Below are 13,201 nucleotides of genomic sequence, written 5' to 3' on the forward strand. Positions count from 1 at the left end.
AAATTAGAGCTGGCAAACGGGCGGGCCGGGGCTGGCTTGTTACGGGTTACACGGGTTCGGGTTAATACGGGCCAAAACCCGCGGGTTGATATTCTTCACGGGTAGTCATTTCTTCAACCCGTGCCCGTAACGGGTAAAGCTTGCGGGTTCACGGGTTACCCGGCTTGTTAGATTAAAAATCAAATCAAATTTTAATTAAGTTAATTTAGGACAAATTACAAAGATCAAACACAAGTATTACAATAAGCAAACACAAATCCTTCCAAATCCTTCCCTATAACACCTAACATACATCTAATCAGTCCATTTTCAGCTCAACCCATCGTTGCTTCAATCGCAGCAAGAATTCTATACATTTGAAGGTGAAGTTTTTCTCTTGCTGAGAATCATCCAAATCCAAATGATGGACACCAACTCTTCCCTCAGTTGAGCCAACTTATATACAAAATAAAAAAAAAAATAGTTAGTCGGGAAACATAAAAGAATCAGTCACCAACCCCTTTTAGAATTAGTAGATAACTTTACAAGAAATGACACCATTTAGTCACAAAACTAGATAATAAAATTCAGAGTGCAATACCATTTTAGATGTTCAACCCCCGTGATGGCTAGAACTGAGTACTGCCAGTTAAAACATACTACAAAAATGTTGCAGAAGAATCTGTGCATTAGCTCCTTCAAATCACAAGGGATTTTGTTGAGACAATTTTTCAACCACCCTCCAAGCACGAACCTTGCCATTTTAGTCACCAACTCTTACTGCCATCAATAGCTCTCTATTTCTCTCCTTTTTCCAAACAAGAACAATCCCATTTAACCAAATCATCTTCCACTCTTTAAAGAAATAAAAACAGAGATGAAAATCAATTTCAATTAGAATATATACTTCAATTAGAATTATCATCAACAACTGCAATTACATCCACAGGACCATATATACTTCAATTAGAATTATCAACAAACAAAGGCATACCTCATTCAACAATACTACTAGTAATTCGATCACACCAGTAACTCATATTTTTGCAATTTGTCGTAGGTCATAATTAAGGCGGAAAAAAATAAATAAAAAAGGAATGCAAACGGGAAGGATGATCTACTGACCATTGAAAGTGTTGCGGATCCATCACCTTCTTTGGCCTGCAGAAGTATGTAAAGAATTTCAACTCAATCTCAATGCATAAGAAACTATTAATAAATCTACTAGATAAAACAACCACAGTTGAACAACATGCAATCAAAGAAAAGATTCATAATGATTCTTATAATAAAACCCTAACTCTAAATTCATACTGAGTTTACAATAATTATCTTCTTCTTTTTTTCTGTAAATCAATCTTCAAATAAGAATAATTATTTTCTTCTACATCTCACGATCTTAAATCCCATCTGGAATTTGATAATCAATCCTCAACTCACATAACCCTAATTTATCTTCTCTAAATTACTTCCCCCTTTTGAGTTGGAATCAATTTCTCGACTCAACAACACTACCAACAACCATACTTCGATCTATATTTCCTCAATTTCAAACTCAATCTTAACCACAGAGAAAACCCAACTTTTTTCCTTTTTAATTCACAACTTCTTCATCATCTTCTTTTTACTTAATTAACATCAGTAACACTATTATTAACACCAACGAAACCTTTCCCCTCAACTCTCGGTCTCAATCTCTCACTATCATTTCTAATTCTCCACCAGCCGAAGAACACAGAAGAAGAGAACGAGCAGAAGAGGCAGAAGAAAAAAAGAGAATGATGTTTTAGGTTTAGCCTTTCCTTTTTATACCTTAAACGTAAGGATATGATTAGCCATAGATAATCCGACGGTTATGATTAAATATAACTTATTATAAGCAATTTAGACGGGTTTACGGGTTGTACCCGCGGGTTCACGGGCCGGGACGGGTTAACCCGTTTACTCACAAGCCGACATTTCTCCAACCCGAACCCGGCTTGTTTTGGAACCAGCCGAGCCGGGTTCGGGTTTTCACGGGCCGGACACGGGTTAACTCGCGGGTTTTGGCTTGTTTGCCAGCTCTAGTCCAAATTCAATTTGGAAATCGAGTAGTTGTTATATTAGGACAATTTTTTTCCAAATATATATATGAAGGAAAAAATCCTCACATTTTCTGCGAAAATAAAAGGAAAAAATAAATAAAATTTCCACATGTATTTGCTCCGCCACACCAAATCAAAAATAAGTAAAATATGCACATATTTTATTTATTTAATGTAAAAGGAAAAAAATAAAAATATGCACATATTTTCAACCTATTTAATGTATTTGCCCCGCCATACTTAATCAAAAATACATCTCCACGGGTCAGAACGAAGCCCCGCGCACACCAAATCATGCATTGCCACGGGGCGGGGGGAAGCCCCGCGCACACCAAATCAAAAATACATCGCCACAGGGATGGACAAAGCCCTACGCACACCAAACCAATAGTACATCGCCACGGGGCGGGGCAAAGCCCCGCCCAAACCAAGTTAAAAAAAAATTCCCGGTGCGTAGCACGGGCACAAATCTAGTATCAACAACCTAAAAACTCAATACCATCCCTCACTCCATAATAAAAGTAACACTGGTGGAGCTTACCCTCTCTCCTATTGGTTGGTGAGCGTAACCTCGCGGTCTCATTGGCTAATTGAGAAACCATTCGTATTTGTCGGATGAAATTTCGTTAGATATGGTGCGTTGATCTGACAATGTGCGGTGTAGATTGGGTGGATTGTTGGGACACACACGAGGGAGAGCCCTCATTATTTAGAAAAATTGTTATATTAATTTCGTGTATTTATTGTGAATATCCAGAAAATAAAGAAAATTACTACATTAATTTCAGACATTTATGATTAAAATAAAAACAAAATCAAGTCAATATATTTATGGAATAAAATAATAAGATTTATATTTTTTGAATATTTTATAATTTCATGTATTTATTATGAAATAATCCATAAAATAAAAGAAAGTATCATATTAATTTCGTACATTTATGACTAAAATAAAATAAAAATCAATTCAACATATTTATGAAATAAAATAATAAGGTTTATATGTTTTGAATCTTTTATAATTTCATGTATTTATTATAAAAAATCCAGAAAAAAATATATATTAATTTCGTACATTTATGACTAAAATAAAAAAAGAAATCAATTCAATGTATTTATGGAATAAAATAATAAAATTTATATTTTTAGAATCTTTTTTTAAGGATTTTTTTTATAAATAACAAAGAAAACTACTATAATAATTTCGGGCATTTATGATTAAAATAAAAAAAAACAATTCAACTAAAATTATTGCTTTAATTACACCGAGTTTACATGATTTTTTTAAAATCATGACTGTCGAATTTTTCTAAAAAAATTACTATATTAATTTCGCATATTTATGATAAAGATCAAAAATACAAAAAACTATTACTATGTTAATTTCGAACATTTATGATAAAAGTCCAAAAAATGAGTAAACATATATATAAGATAAAAAAAATTATCTTTATTTTTTGGATTGTTTGTAAGGTAAAAGAATTCTAAAAATAACTATATTATCAATGATAAAAATATAAAAAGAATTTGTATATTAATTTCGTGCATTTATGATAAAAACTAAAAAATCAAGCATGTTTATGGGGTAATATTCAGATTTATATTTTATGGACCGATTATAAGGTAAAAAAATTAAAAATATTATATCAATTTCAGATTATTATGATAAAAATCCAAAAAAACCGAGTAAACATATTTATGAGGTAAAAAACTCATATATTATATTTTTGAAGTATTTTTTTTTGCAAAAATAAAATATATTACCAAAACAAATAAACAAAAGAATCTTTTTAATAACGGTTTAATGATCAAACCGATTTTATTTGTTAGTTTTTTTAGAAAGTCGAGATATTTTTAAATATTATATCCAAAATAAAAATCATTCTACTAATAGATTCAGAATCCCTATATAAGGCTTTCAAACAAAAGGTAAAAACATTTTTTGGACATTGCTTTTCTCTTCAACTCAACTTTGATTTCTAGTTAATTTATGTTTTCTTATATGCGCCCGTTGTTTGTTTTGCAGGTAACCATATAAATCATTCGTGCAACACCAAACTTTTTTGTTTCCATGCAGGTTGCTTCTCTCTTCTAGAACTATTTTTTTTTCTTTTTCTTTTTATTGGAATTTAGTGTTTTTATTTGATATTTTAGTTGTTTTACGGTGTACCCTCATTATTCCAAATTTCGTTGCGATATCATAACTTTTTGTGTTTTGCGGATCTTATTGATGATGCGTAAATATTGTTGCAAAACTAAACGCCATAAAAAAAAAATTTGTTTTTTTGCAGGGCTTATTGATGCATAAAACGATTGTTGCTTCACCTATTTGCTAAATGTTTGTTCAATTTTATTACTTACCTTGCTCATATGATGGTTTCTTATTTTCTCTTTTAATATATTTTGTTGTTTGTCAATTACTAATTAATTTTATGAATTTGATTACGTAAATCGGCTTTCCTACGTGCATATGGTTCTGTTTTTTAATCTATTTTTGTTGTATTCAATTTGCATTGATGATGGTTGCGACAATTCGATTTCATGAGTGATGATATGTAGAAAATCCTAAGAATATATATATACCCAAAAAAAGATGATACGAAACACTTCTTTGTTCTATTTTGCAGGAAACTGTTTCTCAATTATGTTATTTCTTTTTGGTTTCATTACTCCTCAAATTAGGTTCTTAGCGACAACTTATTTATGTTTCTTCTAATTACTCCTCCATACTGACTAAACTTCTTTTGGGATTTTGTAGGTGAGGGTTTCTCAACATCATCATGTTTAGGTAATGTAGGTACTACTCTGTCCTTTAAGCTTCATGTGGAGGTATTATTTGAGTGATTTGTTCGTGAAATACAAGCTTCGTACTAATGATGCTTAAGCATTGTAATATAACATCACGTAAAAGATAAAAGCCCAACATTGATAATTATAATTTAGAGTTATGTGTAATGCAAAGTGAAGTTGGAAATTGCGGATTATAAAAATGGTATTTGTGTTCATATACTCTATAATTAAGGAAGTCTAAATCGAGAATTATAGTTGCGCTGTATCTAAATTCTTATGGCCATACTGTTTGTAAATTAAAATCATAAAATTTTGTATACATTTTGGATTGATTTCTTTTTATTTCGGTAGCTTACTTAACCATGAAGATATACGCACTTGGACGTGCGACTTTGTATATATGTTGTCGAACAAGATGTAATCTTTCTCATCAATTCATTTTGTTAGGCTCCGAAGAAGGAAAAAAACTCGGGTCTAGATACATGTTTCAGGTGAAAGGGAAGTGTTATACTTCATGTGGATTGTTAAAGTTTTATTTATATCATTTTTATAGGTATTGTCATTTTATGTATATTATTCGTTTACAATTTTTTTTTTTCATTTTGGCTTTTGTTATTGACTTTAGTGGTTTTTATTGTGTAAACAAACTCATTTCCCTGGGAAGGCCAGTAGGGCATATTAAAATTGATGAAAATCTGTAGATAACAAGAGAGTTCACTCCTTGCACTTTCATTAATTTGTTGGTATTCCAGACAAAATAATTTTTACCTTCCAAAATAAGTTTAACCATCCGCATAATTGGTGTATTAAAAATTCAAAATGAGGTCCATATATGATCTTGCTAGTAATTCAATTACTGCATGCTAATTAATTCATCAAACAAAATTTTCTAATTTTAATTTATGTAATCTGATGGCCTTCATATTTACTCTTATTTTGTTTTGCTATGCAGCAGTTTAGGTCTTATCATAAAATTTTGTTTCCGCGCGCTAAGCAAGTGAAAGGTGCATATGTAACTAGAAAAATTGCATTGTCACTTAATATATATGGATTAATACTATTAACTAACACTTACTTGATATTTAATTACATGATCCATGTCGTTTGCAATTTTGAAGCTCTACACTAGATGGATTTCTGTTATGAAAACCAAAAACTAAGATATACATATCAATGACCTTTATCAATCATTTCCATGAACCCATACTAAACATATTAATGTATCTTTATCAACCATTCCCTAGATTGCTCACTATTATTATAAATTATAGTGTTTGCGGAGTTCTTCAATATACATTTTTTTTCCTTCTTTTTGTTTCATGTAATATTAATCAAATAGGGAATCCTGAATCAATTCTAATGTACATTTATTTTTTTTGGCTTAGTTTGTATGTACTTTTAAGTACCACTCCACCATGGGCGGTCATTTCACTATATAATTGTTACCTTTCCTCCGATCATCACCATATATGCCAATCAGAATCTGACAGACAATAACAACTTTGTTTATGCAAATACCTTTTGTGGTTGGAAGTTGAAGCATCTTCCGGTACTTCAATATTTTTGTTCATTAACATTGAAGATTTGTCGGAACACCAACATCATATGTGGTAACCCCCGACAAGATATATGATCTCCAGTTAAGGTCCACCAATTGATCGCGACGTTCTTATTTACAGTGCTAATTTGCTAAAGGCTGCCAGTAGTGAGGGTTGCCGTTGAATCCATCATGAAGTGTGTTTCAGGAATACCTCATCATGGTAACTTCGTTGAACACCAACCTTGACAATGAACCATGGCACAAAAAAACCATGATTGTAGAATATTCATGTTGCAGTAATATGGTATTGGGCAAAAGTGGTTTCGAAAAACAAGGGTCTGTTTTATGTTTGGATATTTGTAAAATGAACACTTCTCTGTGTCATCTTAGATATATTCTCTAAACATGTACAAGTATTTTCGATGATGTAGTAGTGAATATATAATTATAAACTAGGTTAATACTGGCCCCATCCATCATTTACATTTCTATGTAGAACCAAATAGGAATAATAAGGGTGGATGTAAATCCCAAGCAACATTGTTAAGTTATTGTCCCAAGAGAATTCTACTCTCTCTTGGATTTTCTTTATATTTTTTATGATATTTTGGATGGGGTTCTGCTAGATTATTGAATTATAGTTTTTTTTTAAACCTATCTACTTATTATTCATTTTGTTTCTCAAACTGGCTATATACAGTAAATTGCTTTGTTTTGTAGACCATGTCGTATGTAACGACACTTCATTAACTTGACCTACGGTTGATGTAAAACAAAAAAAAATGGGCTCTTTAATCGTTCAATTCCTATAGGGTTTTCTATTTTTATTCAAGCCAAAATAATGTCCATGCATACATAATGGAATTAGCCATATGCATCACTAAAAATCCAACAACCACATTATTTAAGTAACCAACACAATTTAGATTCCCTTTGCCAATAAAGTACTCCAATCATTAATTAGTAGACAATCTTGCGGTTAAAGTACCAATCAAACAGAATCTTAATGGGAGTTAGTTCATTTCCTTGATTACAACTTCTTTAACGGTAAACATTTCATCTATTTTGTACTATTTAGAATTGGAAAACTATTTTATGTTATATCGTGTATTCTTTTGTTGTATTCAATATGATACACTTGATACAACTATATATTGAGTGTGGTTTTTCATTTAACTGTAAGGAGTTGGTGTCTTCCTTAATTACACTTTCTTTGATGGGAATCACTTTATATGCTTTGCACTATTTAGAGTTGGCAATATATTTTATATTAATAACATGGTTTTTTTAATGTCTCTAAATCAGATATCAATGCCTATATAATGGCTTATGACATTTCCTTGATTACTTCTTTGACTGGAAGCACATTGTATGCTTTGCAATATTTGGGGTTGACAATCTATTTTATACTAATATCGTGTTATTTTTAGTGTCTTTAATGTTAGATATCAACACAACTACATAATCTGTATGATTTTTCATTCAACTACAAGAAGTTGGAGCCTGAAAAAACAGTTGAGTTAGCCGCTTGTTTGAGGGTGAAAACGGTTTCTGCTGATTTTGGTAATTTAGGGTGTGTGGGTGAGAACGAATTTAAAGCCTAAACAATGTACTGCAAGGGAGTACTTTAGATTCGAGTGATCAATCTGTAGAAATCCGGCCTAAACCAAGAAATGGTCGTTCCAGACTTGCTTCAGTCACAAAGTGAAGGAGAAGGGTTGGTTTTGGGGAGGGAAGCGAAGAAATTGTTGAGACCAGAATAGTTGATTCTGGAAGAGTAGTTGTTTTCTACGACTTGTATCAGAAAGTGGGAAGCTAACAGATGGAAAGCTAGAAAATGTTTTCTGAGTGTTGTATGCTCCTGACCTGAACTTGTCGTTCGGTGGAAATAGGTAATGCCTATTTATACAAGTCGAAGTGAAACGTACTCTGGTCTCATTAAGAAATGGAAAACAGGTGAGTAAATGGGAGGAGGTGGTAACCGGTAACGCATGGAATTGATGTTCCATAAAAGAAAGCGTTTCACCATTACTCCCTGTATTTACTAACCGCCTCATCCTTATGAAACTTTCTTATAACGGGCGTAGTGTACGCCGCACGCTGTAAACCGCCAAACCAATACCCAATGAACATCCCCCAGTTCGTGACATGCGTTGATGTCTCGAGTGTTTTCATGGAAAACATGTAGCATTTTGTTGTCGTCTGGCAAGTCGAGCTTGGGAGACTTTCCGGCTCGGTGACCTTCGATGGTCTAGATTTTGCATCTTAAGAGGAAAGGTAGCCGTTGATTATTGCAACCCATCGTTTGGTATTCAGTGGCATGAAATATGCTCGGTATGGATTTAATATGGCCTGGTTTAGGCGCAGCCAAAGGTTAGGGTTTTGGCTTTGTTTAGGCGCGACCAAACTAGGGCCAAAAGTTGCCATGCATTAGCTGGTAACCTTGGACGGCTAAGATCTGCTTATTAGATGAGAAGGTGTCCGTTGATGTCGCATGCCTTCGTTTTGGTAGCCGCATAGGGAAGGTCGACATGCTATGGCGCGGCAAGGTGGTTGGCATGCCATTGGAACATGTGGCATGGCATGCCTTGGCGCGGTTTGGCGTGGCCAAAACTAGGGTTTTGGGCCAAAGGTTACCATGCGTTGTCTAGCGACCTTAGACGGCTGGGATTTGAATCTAGGATTAAAGGGTGGACGTTGATTGTCGCACGCCTTCGTTTTGGTAGCCGCATAGGGAAGGCCGGCATGGTATGGCGCGACAAGGTGGTTGGCATTCCATTGGCACATGTGACATGGCATGCCTTGGCGCGGTTTGGCGTGGCCAAAACTGGGGTTTTGGGCCAAAGGTTACCATGCGTTGTCTGGCGACTTGGACGGCTAGGATTTTCATCTAGGATTGAAGGGTGGTCGTTGATCGTCGCACGCCTTTGTTTTGATAGCCGCATAGGGAAGGCCTGCATGGTATGGCGCGACAAGGTGGTTGGCATGCCATTGGCACATGTGGCATGGCATGCCTTGGCGCGGTTTGGCGTGGCCAAAACTATGGTTTTGGGCCAAAGGTTACCATGCGTTGTCTGGCGACCTTGGACGGCTAGGATTTGCATCTAGGATTGAAGGGTGGTCTTTGATCGTCGCACGCCTTCGTTTTGGTAGCCGCATAGGGAAGGCTGGCATGGTAGGGCCAAGGAAAATGACGCGGACGGCTTGGCATAGTGGGGCCAAGGGTTTGGACGGATTGGCATGGTGGGGCCAATGAAGAATGGTGCGAACGGCTTGGCATAGTGGGGCCAAGGCAGAACGGTGCGGACGGCTTGGCATAGTGGGGCTAAGGCAGAATGGTGCGGGCGGCTTGGCATAGTGGGGCAAAGGCAGAATGGTGCGGACGGCTTGGCATAGTGGGGACAAGGCAGAATGGTGCGGGCGGCTTGGCATAGTGGGGCCAAGGAAGAATGGTGTGGATGTCTTGGCATAGTGGGGCCAAGGGTTTGGACGGCTTGGCATGGTAGGGCCAAGGCAAGTTGCGGTTGGCTTGGCATGGTGGGGCCAAGGGTTTGGCATGCCATTGGCGCATGGTGCGGCCAGCATGGATAGGGCTAAGGCAAGGTGCGATTGGATTGGCATGGTGGGGCCAAGGGTTTGGACGGCTTGGCATGGTAGGGCCAAGGCAAGGTGTGGTTGGCTTGGCATGGTGGGGCCAAGGGTTTGGCATGCCATTGGCGCATGGTGCGGCCAGCATGGCTAGGGACAAGGGTTTGGCATGCCATTGGCGCATGGTGCGGCCAGCATGGCTAGGGCCAAGAGTTTGGCATGCCATTGGCGCATGGTGTGGCCAGCATGGCTAGCATGCCTTGGCGCGGTAAACGTGGCTGGCATGGTTTGCCATTGGCACAGTGGTGCGGCTGGCATGGTTGGCATGCCTTGGTGCGAAGATGTGGCTGGCATGGTTTGCCATTGGCACGGTGGTGCGTCTGGCATGGTTGGCATGCCTTGGCGAGGAGACGTGGTTGGCATGCCTTGGCGCGGAGACGTGTCTGGCATGGTTTGCATGCCTTGGCACGGAGACGTGGCTGGCATAGTTTGCCATTGGCACGGTGGTGCGGCTGGCATGGTTTGCCGTTGGCACGGTGGTGCGGCTGGCATGGTTGGCATGCCTTGGCACGGAGACGTGGCTGTCATGGTTTTTCATTGGCATGGTGGTGCGGCTGGCATGGTTGGCATGCCTTGGTACAGAGACGTGGCTGGCATGGTTTGCCATTGGCACGGTGGCGTGTGAATTAAAGTTTGGTATGTACGAAGATGATGTCGGTCAATACTAAGGGTTCTGCCGTGGAACATCACACATGTATAAAAAAAAAGGTACCCTGGTAATTCTTACGTAGGCATGCTGATTGATTCAATAAATGTGCTAATGGTCATAGTGACGTCATGTCGGATGTACAATTTTACGATTTTGACCTTAAGCTAAAAACCACCATCAACATTATGTCCCCTGCTTAGCTCAGAACAAGATCATTGTTGCCAGGTAAGCATAAGATGGTGACAGGCGAGGACAAAATCGAAACGACAAGTCATGAAAAGATGGTCAGGAAGGTGTAGATGGGAAAAAACGATTTGCTGGTTTTTAAGGAATTGAGGAGATGACCGTACGGAGGAGACTCCTCGAACCGAGCGAAATGTTAAACCTCACACAGATGCGCCGCTGCAAAGGGGGTGCTTTAGATTCTAGAGATCAATCTGTAGTACTCCGGCCTAAATCAAGACAATGACCGTTTCAGAGTAAATTCGGTCACAAGAGAGGATGGGTTGATCTGTAGGAGGGAAGCTGAGAAATGCGTGGAATCAATGGTAATCAAATATTATGGGTGTGAGAATTCTGAATATGATAAGCTCTGAATGATTGAAATTGCTTAATTGAGAGTAGTTGCTCAATTGATGAGTTGATGATCTCGTGTTGTTGATGAGACGTGAGATTGATGATACCGCTGATGCTGATCCAATCATGATTTAGAGACTTATTTATATTGCTGGAATTTTAGACACCATGATTCCATGAAGTGTGACAGTTGATGGAATCAAGGATTGGGGAAGTGGATATCGTGTTTGAAACCAGTTGCTCAACGTGTGGAGACTTGGTCGATTTTCCACCCACTACCTTGTGAATTCCTTCAACTGATTGCACGACTTGCACACATTCCATCATGTGTTTGAACACACGTATTGTAGACCGCCAGACCAAAACCCTAAGTGATATCCCCCCAAGTGACACGATTGACGTCTCGTGGTTTGTTAGTCAATTGATGACTTCGTGGTTTGATGGGACGATGAGTCCATGTAGTTGCTGAGTTGAACATGATGTTCTGAAACTCATGAATTGAACATGTCATGAGACAGAGGTATAGTTCTTACGATGAAGTGAGCAAGTATTGCTCATTCGATGGATCGTTGAATATTGATTGTTGAACCAATATTCCTTGGTTTGAGCAAATATTTATCATCTGAGCAAGTGTTGCTCATGTGATGAATTGTTGAATATCTGATCGTCTGAGCATGTGTTGTTCATCTGATGGGTTATTGGCAGCGTACAAAAAATATTAATTAGAATACTGGTCATTGAATCGAGCATAATTAATAAAATTAATGACCATGAGTTCGTCGTAAAATTATTAAGGTTGGAATCTGGAATGATGATCCTTGGATTCAGAAACCATAATTTGATCAATTGATGATCAATTCATGGTTCGTCAGAAGTTTAACCATGGGACGAAGGAGGGGGCAACTACATGGGACCGTGGATCAACCATGTAGTGTCCATATGCTCACATGAGCAAATACAAAGAATTCCTGAAGAGTTGACGATTTGTTGATGAAAGAATGATTAAGTGCTGGTTTAATCATTTATTCGAAAATGCTCGTCTGAGCATTATGTGAGAAAACCTAATTAATTATGACGGAGTGAGGGACCGACTATGGGGTCATGAAACCGGCCCTGGGTTGTCACGTGACCGCCTGACGATCACTTCATGAAAATCCAAAGTGTTTGGAAGAGTTTTGGACCTAATACGAGCAATTGCGCAAATTAGGTCAAAACTGTGAAAATTGATGGGACCGGCTTCCGTGAGCCAAAGAGCCAATCTTGGTCGGTCAAGATAGCGTGCTCGTGTCTCAAAGGCGTCCGCGTCTCAGTCCTGAGAATTTTGATATTTTCTGGCGTGCAATTGAGCATCCATTCGAGAAAATATGCCAAAATTAGGGTTTCGACGAAACTGACGAAAACACCATGAGATGATGAAAAATAATTATAAAATAAGGAATGAGGAGGCGTGGGACCGCCGTGGTCAAGGCATGGTCGGCCGGTCGTGACCACGGTCCCGTGGTGCCTTTTCCTTAATTTTATAATATTTTGATGATTTTATGAAAAATTCATGAATTTTGAGAAATTTGATGAATTTAGGGAGTTTCCATGAATTGAAGGAGTTTTCATGAGTTCATGGAAGCAAAAATATTAAAATAATAAAAACAGGGCGTGTGGGACCGTGGAGGCATGGCGGCCGATGGGCCGGTCCCACGAGTTTCAATTTTTTTATTTTTTAGTATTTTTGATGATTTGAGGGAATTTTTCCTAATTTGAGAGAAATACCATGAAATCAAGGAATTTGATGAATTCAAGGAAAACTAATAATAAAATAATAAAACAAAGGGTGTGGGACCGGCTAGGGCATGGCCGGCCGGCTAGGCCCGGTCCCACAAGTTTTCATAATTTTATTTTATTATTATTATGATGATTTGTGCAAAAATACCATGAAATCAA

The 13,201-nt window shown here is 37.6% G+C and overlaps 1 long non-coding RNA gene across 1 annotated transcript; it reads right to left on the reverse strand.

Annotated features, from left to right (window-relative positions):
• Positions 1 to 184: 184 nt before the first annotated feature.
• LOC113333765 lies at positions 185 to 920 on the reverse strand. Its single transcript, XR_003352335.1, has 2 exons — positions 581 to 920; positions 185 to 435 (listed from the first exon to the last, which is right to left on the reverse strand). It is a non-coding gene; the product is annotated as an uncharacterized LOC113333765 (long non-coding RNA).
• Positions 921 to 13,201: the final 12,281 nt, after the last annotated feature.

Source organism: Papaver somniferum, chromosome 1 (assembly GCF_003573695.1).
Source record: "Papaver somniferum cultivar HN1 chromosome 1, ASM357369v1, whole genome shotgun sequence".
NCBI classification, from domain to species: Eukaryota; Viridiplantae; Streptophyta; class Magnoliopsida; order Ranunculales; family Papaveraceae; genus Papaver; species Papaver somniferum.